The sequence below is a fragment of the Saccostrea echinata genome, unplaced genomic scaffold (assembly GCF_033153115.1).
Source record: "Saccostrea echinata isolate AGI-Se365-2 ecotype Australia unplaced genomic scaffold, CSIRO_AGI_Sech_v1 ptg000020l, whole genome shotgun sequence".
NCBI lineage: Eukaryota > Metazoa > Mollusca > Bivalvia > Ostreida > Ostreidae > Saccostrea > Saccostrea echinata.
The window spans coordinates 1,054,559-1,066,937 of record NW_026889769.1 but is presented as its reverse complement, the minus strand read 5'-3'; the positions used below and the strand labels follow the sequence as shown (position 1 = coordinate 1,066,937).

Sequence of the window (12,379 nt, the reverse complement as noted above, 5' to 3'; positions counted from 1 at the left end):
GTATGTGTGATGACAGTAACCAGAATGACCTTGCTAGAATACAGTCAAACCTCATTATCTCGAACTTGCTGGGACCAAGAAAATACTTCGAGATATCTGAGGATTCGAGATATCCAGGGTAAAATATTTAAAGAATAAGGGGTTGGGACTTCCAAATCACTTCGACTTATCCTTGATATTCCAGATATCAGTGTTTGAGATACCAAAGTTCAACTGTATTTCATTTGCTATGTTGATATTGTGATGTTTAGTATGGTTGATGTTGTATAATTATTTTGCAGTGATTGTGAATGCAGTGAATGTGAATCAAAAAACTGCAGGGAGTTTGCTCATGGCATGCACTTTTTTCAAGATTGGATTGATCGTCGATTCAATTCCAGGTATTGCATGTTTCATCTAAATTTTAGCAAGTTTTTTTTATTATCATTCTGTAGTTAAAAGGTAAGCTAAAAGCCATGCCAATGCATGTATGTCTTCTTTAATAAGGCCTTGGAACTGCATATGAAAGACAATTTGTCCATTCTGTCTGTTGCAGTTTTTTTGGGCAGTGCTAGAGTTGCATTGACCAATTTTCAAATGCCATTTTTTTTTCAGAAGTGTTGATGGAAAATATTAAAAGTGTCCACATACTGTAAACCAAGTTTTCTTTGAATGCAAGAAATATCCGCGAGTTTCGCAACGTACTTTAACTCGCAAATATTAATAACTGCGAACCATTTATATTGTTTTGTATTTATAGAGAATGTTCACTCAGTCAAGAAAATTAATTGTGACAGTCGCAGATTGATTTCAAACTGACAAATCATGAATAAAAGATGACACGAAAAATAGTTGGTTTACAGTATTACCTTTTTTGAAATCTTGTACAATATTTTGTGTATTTCAACAAACATGAACTTCATAGTCCTCGACCTTTAATTTGGGGTCTGAGAAGTGGGACCAAAATCATGAAAATTCATACTATCTTTATTCATCTTCCTCCTTTGCATAGTTATAGTGATCAACTAGCCCTTTACCATCTTTAAATTTCATGTTCCATGGGTCAGTGATTCACGCTACAGGATGAGGTCAATTTAGTTAAATTTTCCATACAATATACATATAAGAAGAAATCTTATGAACTACCGGTCAGGATCAGGAACGATGAAACTTAGGTGACAGCTTTCTGAGATGGTGTGGCTTTAAATTGGTCAAATCATGGCCTCCTAGGTTAAGGTGGGGTCAAAGCTTATATGGGAATATATAGGAAACAATCTTTAAAAATCTTCTCAAGAACTTATGGGCCAGAGGAGATTAAACTGACATTTGTAAGCCTTCTCATATACTTAAGATTCTAAATTGTTCAAAAAGGGGATCAAAATTATAGGGAAAAAAAATTTAAAAGTCTTCACCACAAGAACCACTCAGCCAGCAAAGATTGAAACTTATTTGTAAGCTCCCTGACATAGTGCAGCTTCTAAATTGTTCAAATCATGGCCCCTGGATGTAGAGTTGAGCCATATAAGAGGGGATAAAAGTTTTACACAGAAATAGATTTGAAAAAGTTTTACACAGAAATAAATTGGAAAAACCTACAGCAAAGCCATGATAAGTGTTATTGATATGCAAGCATCCTCATATAGTGCAGATTCAAAACTGAATGAATTCTAGGAGGCTTAGCTGGGGCTTAATAGCTGATAACATATTTTAAATGGGAATGTATACGACATCTTTAAAAATATGAAGAATATCAATAGAATAATTAATATTCAAAACCTGAAAAATTGGTATGTATTTTTAGCGAGAAGTAATTTTAGCAATTTTGTAATGCCAACAAATGGAAGTTATTAAACCAATATTCAATTAATTGTTAGCGGTATTCAAATTAAGCGACCTCAACACCCTCGCAAATAATGCCAAAATTAAATCCGCGCTAAAAATTCTGCTTATACGATATTTCAGATTTCTGTGGATTCTATTTGTTTTTATTCTTTGGACCTTGTTTAGCTTGGGCTTAAATTATTATTTTAAAAAATTGGGATAAAATATAACACAATGCATGTATACTGCGAAAAATTCTTCTTCATAATAACAAGGCCATGTGATGTCAATACCCATGTTCTGTAGATTCAGAGACCGCTTGGAACTAGGGTGGGGCACAATACGGGGTCACATAACTCACATTTTTTCATGGGAATGAAGGGGAAAGGAAACTTTTGAAAATCTGAAGAGTAGCAGGGTTAAGGTATCAGGTAAGCATTGTGGCCCCATGGGCCTCTTGTATTTCTACTCTGGGGCCCGTTTTACAAAAGAACTTAAGACTTAGACCAAAATTTAATTCTGCTAATAACTTTCTAATTTACATAAATGAATAGAAAATGGTTTTAATCTTTATAACAAGTATGTAGAAAGATACTTTTACGCTAGCAATTGTAATCAGAATCAAAAATTTTGCAAAATTTTATAATCAACTAAAGTTTTGGGTCTTAGTCGTAAGTTCTTTTGTAAAACGGGCCCCTGAACTTCATGTTAAGTTTTGTTTAATGTTTTTTTTTACTCTTAATTAGATGCAGTGTATGCAAGGGCCAGATCATTTGGACACTTCCTGAACCTCCGCCATGCCTTTTCCTGAAACTATGGCACTTGAACTTAAGAATGGAGCATTTACCTAAAGTGATCCACGTGCTAGGCAACAGATACATATTGGGTTCTATATATTTACATGCCAACCAGCACTTTACTGCATGGGTGTCCAGACCTCATGGAATGGCATTCTATGATGACAATAATGTGGATGAACATGACAAGTTTTCAGCCAAATTTGATGATTGTAAGGAATTCCCTGGAGGTGGTAAACCTTGCTTGGCTTCTTATTTTATCTCATAAAAGTTAAAGCATTCTAAGCAGACTTGGTTGTTAGCAATTTCTAAGCAATGTGCTATTAAAGAGCAGTTTGTTTTGGGGTCTTGGGATTTTAAGTTACAGGCGTTGGGTAGTATTATTTTGTATTTTAGCAGTATGTAGGGTTAGTTATGTCTGGTAGAAAAGCTGTGTAATTTTCAAGGCCCACAAAAATGTTTTGTTTTGGGGGTGTGAGAATCTTCCCTTCTAAGCTTGCCACTGTGTATGACTGTATAAATGTCTTTTAAATTTCAAATATACTATTAATTTCTACTTTTACTTTGCTTTAAACTAACACAAAAGCATATCCAAAGTGTCAGTGTTGATTTTTTAACATGGCATTTTTTTTTTAAAGAATTCTTTAAGGCAAATTATATGTTTACATGATTCACATTCTCATTTGTACAAGTGTATTGTTTTTTTTTTCTTTTAATACTGAGCATTCCTAGGCTATTTTAATGTTGAGTATTCCAACTGAATGGTTTCCTGTATACATGTATTTTATGAAGATAAATGATGAAAACCTTGTTGAAAATTTTTTAAAATATATAAATAATTGTTCTTCTGTAAAACCTGTTTAATTATAAGTTTGTTTATGATCAAATTGTAAAATATCCATATTGTAGACAAAAACAAAAATTCTCAATATTATAATGTTTGATATTTTTCCTTTAGCTCTCTTCACTAGTACATGTTTATGTTAAGACATATATGATCATCATTATTTACACTCCACATATATTTTCCTTATAAAGTGTGCAGAAAGCTTTGGGAATCAAAACACCATGACATGGACGGTGAGGTCAAAAGGTTAATTTATGATTTTTATTTTGACATCACAAACATTCAACACCATGTAAGTGCAATGTCATAGGCAAAAAAATCAATATTCATGCTTAATTTTTCAGCACAGCTGTCCATGACATGACATGTTGAACATCCAAAATTTACATTACATGTAAATCAATGCTTTATTAAAACCACCAACCCTATTTGTCAATGGTAGCCATTTTCTTGTATTAACAGTACATTGGAAGTGGTATGGTGGAATCATAAATGTTGTTCATGCTTGCTTATTATGTTTATGCTAGCTGTAATTATAACTTGAAGTCTATGATTACAATAGATGTGTTCAATGAATTGATTATTTACTTCATGAAAGGCAAAGAGTGCAATGTTTTATTTTCAGAACAGAGTTAATATATTTATATTTGACAGTGAATTAATTCCTGTTTTGTTAAAGTTGAAATTTTAGGTCAACTGTGTCATCCATGTTAATTTTTTTTACACAGTTCATCCATGAATACAGAAGTATTTACCAAAAGATATGTATTTTCGTACTGATATTTTGTTAGATCAGATTATTTGATGATTGGAAAATCAATTTAGAGTAATTCTGATGTTTTCTAAAATATAGAATCATACTTGTAGCTTTATTAATTGTTCATTAAATCCATTGTTTTTTTAATGTTTTTTTTTTTTTTTAGATACCATATATACTCGCCTATAAGTCGGTTTTTTGGGAGTTAAACTGTGGTCCAAAACTCTTTATCCGACTTATACGCGAGATATAGGCGGACCGACTTATAGGCGAGTATATACGGTAAGCAATGTTATGATATTTGTAATGATACATTTTAGAATGCTTTGCTTATGTCCATTACTAATGAATATCTTTTATAGAATGTTTTTTTGAGTACTTAAAGCTCATGATAAAGCATTTTACTTACTTACTTATTTAGTCCTCTTCGTGCTTTGAGCACATAAGGCCTGCATTGAGGACCTCCATCTTTGTCTGTCCACTAACATTTGCTGTACCATATACCCCAAGTCCATCCCTTATCTTTCATCTCTTTTTCTACTGAATGTCGCCATGTCTCCTTTGGTCACTCTCTTGTTTCATTTTCCTGGTGGAGTCCATCTTCAGGCTACCCTAGGTATATATGATGTTTCCATTCTCAGGACATGGCCAATCCATTTCCATCGTTTTTCTTTGATCTGGTCGGATATGGCAGCTGTTTGTGTTCTTTCATACAGCTCCTCATTGCTGATCTTGTTTGGCCAGAATATCTTAAGTATTCTAAGGAGGCTCTTGCAAGGATTTAATGTCTAGTTTTTGAGCAATGTTGTTTGTATCCTTCAAGGACTCGGATCCATAGAGGAGGACTCCAATAACATTTGTTTTGAATATCCTTATTTTGGTTTTTGTTCTGATAATTGAAGATTTCCAGATGTTCTGTAGGTTTGCAAAGGTGGCACAGGCTTTTGCTATTCCATTTTCAATGTCCTTGGTGGAATCTCCATTGGTTGTGATCTTCCTGCCAAGATATATAAAGTTGTCTACTTCTTGTATTACGTTGTTGTTTGCTGTAACTTCCTTATCTATCTTTGTATTTATTTTCATTAACTTTAGAAGTAACATAAATATGCATAGGTGTATTGTCCAATCAGATGTTTCAATTTCTGAGGGATGTTTTTAGTAACCATGCAAGGCCCCGTTTTACAAAAAAATTATGACTAAGATCAATTTAGAATGATATTTTTATGCTAGCATTTTTTAACAGAATCATTTATTTTGCAAGATTTTACAATCAACTCAAGTTTTTGGTCTCATTTGTAAGTTCTGTAAAATAAGACCCAGTTTATGTCCTAGCTGTTTTATAAAGGTGTTCAAAAGCTATGCAGTAAACTTGATGCTTCACTTATTGGACAGTTTTTATTTAGGGCAAGGCTGTCTTCACCACCTAGGTACCACTTTTGCAGATATTATTTTTGGACAATAACAAGTGGTCAGTTGCTGTTGTATTGTCTGTCCCACAGTATGAACTAGTATATTGACAAATCATCAAGTTCTCAGTCTATGGGGATCTATAATTACGAAAAATGGCTGCCACTTCAGAGAGGGATCCATCATTATTCACGATTTTCTGTTTCTTGCCATCAGTGTTTAATGAGGAAATGATGTAAGTAAATATTTGGAATCGAATTATATATCACACTTGGATAATCTCTGGAATTAACCATGACTCCCCCACTCACATGACAGCAAAAGTGAGAATTTAACATTATATAAATTGTAGACTGAGAAAAATTATGTCATGAATGTATGTATCCAGTCTGGTTAATATATATAACCCTATATATATATATATATAATACATATACCCTAGGGTTGTAAAACTGCTTAATAAAGCTCATGTGAGATTCAAAGTTGACAAAAATTTTACATTTTGCTGTGAGTTCCATGTATTTATGTTGATATCAAAAGGACCACATTGGTGAATATTGTAAAGATTTGATGACAAAAGAGTTATACTCCTTTACAAGTTTTTTACCCGTGATACGAATGTTTGGACTTACTCAAAAAACTTATGTTCACTGATAAATAATGGGACTGCAGTAGCAGATTTTGAGATTAATATTTGTCATTTCTTGGAATCTCAACACATAGCTTTATATGTATTAATATTACGGTAGTGATCAATATGTACATGTATTTTAATATACTGTGCATTTCACTTATGGATAGAATAATAATGTATTCTAGCATTTTTTCAAAATGTACTTAAAAGTATGACTTTCTAGTCAGGTACCTAAGTTTTTCAATGATTTTGTGTGTGTGTTATTGACTCATGATTGATAAAATGTTTTCAAAAGGAATTTGTTCATTGAGAATTTTGGAAAATTTCAAATACATGTAATGAAGATGTTCATTTAAACAATAGAATGCTTTCTTTGGTTGTTAGTATGGAAAAACAATTGAAACTGTTGGAAGAGAAAACAAATATTTGAACAACTCTGTATTTACTCATTTACATGAATCAAAATATTGTACATCACGTCTATATGTATATGTCATTTTGTTTGTGTTGGGGAGGACAATCTAGGATGGTAAAACTTGTGTCCAATCCTATTGATTATGTTTCAATAAAATATGTTTAAATCATTAAATCAGTCAAAACACTCCGTGTTTTCTCATTTACATGAATCAAAATACTGTAAATATTTGTGCATCATGTAGGCGTATTGTTTAATGGTCATTTTAAGTAAATCTGTCGGTATAAATGATGGACACATCAAATATACCTCATACAGGACCCAAATTTTGTCTCTTCCAATGGAAAGCATTTTTTAGTTGCTAAAGGTAAAAGCAAACCGTAATACAAACTGGAAAATTTATTGATTTGTTTATTTTAGCTCACCTGAGCTGAAAGCTCAAGTGAACTTTTCTGATCACCCGTTGTCCGTCGTCCGTCCGTCTGTCCGTCCGTCTGTAAACTTTTCACATTTTCAACTTCTTCTCAAGAACCACTGGGCCAATTTTAACCAAACTTGGTACAAAGTATCCTTGGGTAAAGAGAAGTGTAAATTGTTAAAATAAAGGGCCAAGTCCCCTTACAAGGGGAGATAATCAAGAAAAGACAAAAATAGGGTGGGGTCATTAAAAAATCTTCTCAAGAACCACTGGGCCATAAAGCTAAAACTTATGTGGAAGCATCCTGGGATAGTGTAGATTCTAAATTGTTAAAATCATGACCCCCGGGGGTAGGGCGGGGCCACAATAGGGAATCCAAGTTTTACATTGAAATACATAAGAAAAATTTTGAAAAATCTTCTTCTCAAGAACCACTGGGCTAGAAAAGCTGAAACTTATATGGAAGCATCCTGGGGTAGTGTAGATTCTAAATTGTTCAAATCATGACCCCGGAGGGTAGGGCGGGGCCACAATAGGGAATCCAAGTTTTACATAGAAATATTTAGGAAAAATCTTAAAAAATCTTCTTCTCAAGAACCACAGGGCCAGAAAAGCTGAAACTTATTTGGAAGCATCCTGGGGTAGTGTAGATTCTAAATTGTTAAAATCATGACCCCCGGGGGTAGGGCGGGGCCACAATAGGGAATCCAAGTTTTACATTGAAATACATAAGAAAAATCTTGAAAAATCTTCTTCTCAAGAACCACTGGACCAGAAAAGCTGAAACTTATATTGAAGCATCCTGGGGTAGTGTAGAATCTAAATTGTTAAAATCATGAGCCCCGGGGGTAGGGCGGGGCCACAATAGGGAATCCAAGTTTTACATTGAAATATATAGGAAAAATCTTAAAAAATCTTCTTCTCAAGAACCACTGGGCCAGAAATACTGAAACTTATATGGAAGCATCCTGGGGTAGTGTAGATTCTAAATTGTTCAAATCATGACCCCTGGGGGTAGGGTGGGGCCACATAGGGAATCCAAGTTTTACATTGAAATACATAAGAAAAATCTTGAAAAATCTTCTTCTCAAGAACCACAGGGCCAGAAATACTGAAACTTATATGGAAGCATCCTGGGGTAGTGTAGATTATAAATTGTTCAAATCTTGACCCCCGGGGGTAGGGCGGGCCACAATAGGGAATCCAAGTTTTACATTGAAATATATAAGAAAAATCTTTAAAAATCTTCTTTTCAAGAACCACTGGACCAATAAAGCTGAGACATATTTGGAAGCATCCTGAAGTAGTGTAGATTCTAAATTGTTCAAATCATGACCCCCGAGGGTAGGGCGGAGCCACGATAGGTATATTCAAAGGGGGGAAATCTGATAAAGAACAGCATGGCCAAAGTTACTCAGGTGAGCGATGTGGCCCATGGGCCTCTTGTTTGAAAGTTCCAATTTCTCCGAAACCTACACGTGCATGTGACGTTAAACGTAGAATTAATTTTGGACAGACTAACATGTTATGGATTGATGGATTGATTGTCTGTTGAACGTCCCATTCGAGAATTTTTCACCGTATGCCGGTGAAGGGCTTCAATTTTAGACCTTTACTCGGCACTCAGGGCCATTGAGCAGTGAAGGATCTTTATCGTGCCAACGCCTACCGTGACACGAGACCTCGGTTTTTTTAAAAGTCTCATCCGAAAGACCCGTGACTTTCACTTCTAATGCCGGACGCTTGGCGAAGGAACAGTCACTACCTATGTTTACGTCTTAGGTTTGACGCGGCGCCGCAAACGAGAATCGCAATCACGAAGCGAGCGCCCTACCACTAGGCTACCGTGACCGGTAACATGTAATGGAACACCTAAGATGGTTTTAATTGCTTTCAATAAAAAGAACAATATTGATTGTATATTGTTTAACGTCCCATTCGAGAATTTTTCAATAATAAAGATAAGAAGCGCTTTCTGCTGTAGGTGAAGTGCCGCTAATTTTGACATATACATGTACATAGTGCTTACGGCCGTAGCAGCAAGATTTCTTTGTATATTATATTCTTAATGATGTGAAAGTATGTAACATAATATGAAATGTGAAGATAATGAACAGTGATCATGTAGAAAAAAAATCCATATAAACAATACAAACTCAGCAGAGCCAACACAGACCTCTGAAAACAGGCAGGATCAGGTGCAACGTAGGAGTAAGCATCCTCTGTCAACCATCACATCCGCCGTGAGCACCTTGTCATGATCGGTTAAAAAAAGGCAATTCAGTTTGAAAATAATGGCATAACAATTTGTATAAAGGAAGATAGTCAACATTAGACCTAAAGAGAGATTGTATTTGCAAACAAGATCATTACATCGGGCTCAGAATTAGCAAATTGCTATGTTTAAACGAGATTGTTGATATTTTTGCATCATCAACTTATTTGTCAATAGCCTCCTCGAAACTTTAGAAATTTTTGACACTCAGGACATGCTCTTGCGTATCGAATCAACTTGGAGACATAAATGAATGGTAGATATAAAAGTTGAGTTACGTTTAACGTAAAGTTAAGGTGTTAGTTAAGGATGACTGCACTTAAGGACTTGCGAAAATTGCGACAAAATAAACTTTCAAAACAAGCATTTTCTTTTAATTGCAGGAATGGTCAACGTCTAATCTACAACCTTACGTAATTACATTAAATACGGTAAAAGTAGGTACTAATATTTACGAAGTACGAAGCTTTTTCAAAGGCGGGGGTAATCACAATTTCTTGAATCTCCGTACGATGATAAGGACGCCCACTTTTTCACTGACTTTATACATAGTCAGCGCATGTTTGTCTATTGTTCTCCGTTTAACAGTAGTTATATATTTGCATAAATAGTGTGACGTCAAAAGGAGATTAAAAGACAAACATGCGCACATGGTTTATAAGAGAAAAAACTGCTTCTTCTTACATTCGCTCTCTCTGTTGTAGGCAAGGGTTGTGGCATGTTGAATATTGTAATTCATCACGTGATTTCTTACCTCGGGTAACTCTGTTAGTACTAAATTCCACAGGCACTTGGGGTATGGACACCCCCCCCCCCCTTTCCATTTTTTTTTCTTTTTAAATCTGGGTTCGAGTCACCTTTTTCCTATTTTTGTATTTTAATATGCACTATATGTTATCAATAATGTAACTCTTTTGTTTCTATAAGCTGTTTTTAAATATATCGTTTTCGACTGATACATAAAAAGAGAGAAGGCTTGCAACTCTTTTCTCCTCGTCTGCCTCACCTCGCTTAAACTTCGCCTGATTATTTATCTAAAGCATAAGAACACATGGAATATGCATACGTCAATAAATTTGTTACACTTTCTTCTTCCTTTTCATATTTCCATTTAATTTTTATGAACCCAGCAATACCACTGACAATACTGACCGATCGTATTGAATGATTGTTCACTAGTATGCAGTAAACAACAATTACATGTGGACAGACAAATCAAGTTTTACTTCCTATAATGATAGCATCGATAACTATATACATGTAGTACAACAGTAGTAGAGTAGCCTTAATAATTCCATTCTTTAATTTTCTTATGCGCATTTAAAACTCCATCCGGTCACATCAAAACAAATTCTTAAGGACAGAAAACGGGCTTTGACTGACCACGTGTTGCTGCTGACTACCAATGCCATACTGGTAAACAATCATTCAATGTGATTGGCCAGTTATAAGAGTATTGTTGTATTCTGAGTTTCATATGCAAATTAGTAGGCCTATTGATTTCATTGAAATCAAACATCCAATCGATGAGTAATATAATAATCAGCATACAAAATTTTAGCACACCCCATCAAGCAAACTGTCACGCTGTTAGTTTTTTGTTTGTTTGTTTGTTGTTTAACGTCCTTCTCGAGAATTTTTCACTCATATGGAGACGCCATCACTTGCCGGTGGAGAGCTGCAAATTTTGACCTATACTTATACGGTCTCATTCGAAGGACCGGTCTCCACGCCCCACAGTGGGATTCGAACCCGCGACGTACGGATCAATTTCTTATACTCCACGGCTCTAGAGCAGACGCTCTAACCACTGCGCCACGCTGTTAGTAAAACGATAATGATAAAAATTCAAAATCCATATTTTTGACGTTATCATGAATTTAGCTTTACGTCAGACTGGGCCGTGCGGCTTGTACGTACAAGGTATTTACACCTTTAACTGTTTAACGTTCGTAAAATAATGTGTATTGTTTTAATTTTTATTAAATCATGATCTCTTTTAAAATATTATTTTACACGTTTGCCAGTACGGCTTTTAATTATTAAGAAAAGCATAGCATTTGTCCACGAATATTTTATGGACAACCCTCGTACTATAACAAAAAGGAGTGCTCAGTATGTAAGTGTCTATGCGAGGGTGGAGGTTAAAGGTGGGATGGGGATAGGGGCTTTGAATGAAAAAAAAATTAAATTCAATGCTAAATCAGCAGCATATCTATACTATACTGAAAACAGAGGGCTGGCACTAGGGCCTGCTGATATGACATGGAATTCTTTTGAATGCATCTCAATGAAATAAAAAGCAGGTAAATTTGAAATATGTAAATAAATTTTGTAATTTCTGCCGAGCTTTGTATTGAATGAGGCAAATTATGCACATATTTCCGTCCGCAATATGCATGCAAAATGGCAGAGAATTTAATTATATTCAATGAACTGCATTGTATATTTTAGGAATGACTGTAATTCTTGGCCAAATTATTCGAGTATAACCTGGTTGGGGTGTGTCCCCATACCAAACCAGGTTATACAGAAATAATTTGTGTTCCTTTTTGGATATTGTCATGGATTATCCGCGAGTTTATGTAAGGTCAACTTTTTTGTGACGTCATAATACTTTACGTTACGTTTCTATAGATAATAACAAGTCTCAAATAAACCACTATACGATCAAGACGTCTTTCATTTGATTCCACAACATTTTGGTGCCGTTACCGACGGAATTCTACGTAGTACATACTATGGCACGCCGATTGCTTCAAAATTATTTTCTGCACGACCTTAAACAAAAATTACACGAGTAAGTAAAAACTTAAACAAAGTGAGGAAAATATACACGAAGTTATTGAAATTTACACAAACTATAGAAAAACTGCACAATCAACAAAATATTTACACGATATAGTGAGGAAATTACACAAACGTAAAAACGAAAACTGCACGAGTGAGAATACAACATCGACATAATATGCTACGCATCCTCATTGCGCACATTTCATTAATATTCATTAGAGAACAGCTCAATGTGG

At 34.8% G+C, this 12,379-nt stretch overlaps 1 long non-coding RNA gene across 1 annotated transcript; it reads left to right on the top strand.

Annotated features, from left to right (window-relative positions):
• Nucleotides 1-327: 327 nt before the first annotated feature.
• LOC133189902 (uncharacterized) lies at nt 328-2,772 on the top strand. Its single transcript, XR_009721533.1, has 2 exons — nt 328-380; nt 2,547-2,772. It is a non-coding gene; the product is annotated as an uncharacterized LOC133189902 (long non-coding RNA).
• Nucleotides 2,773-12,379: the final 9,607 nt, after the last annotated feature.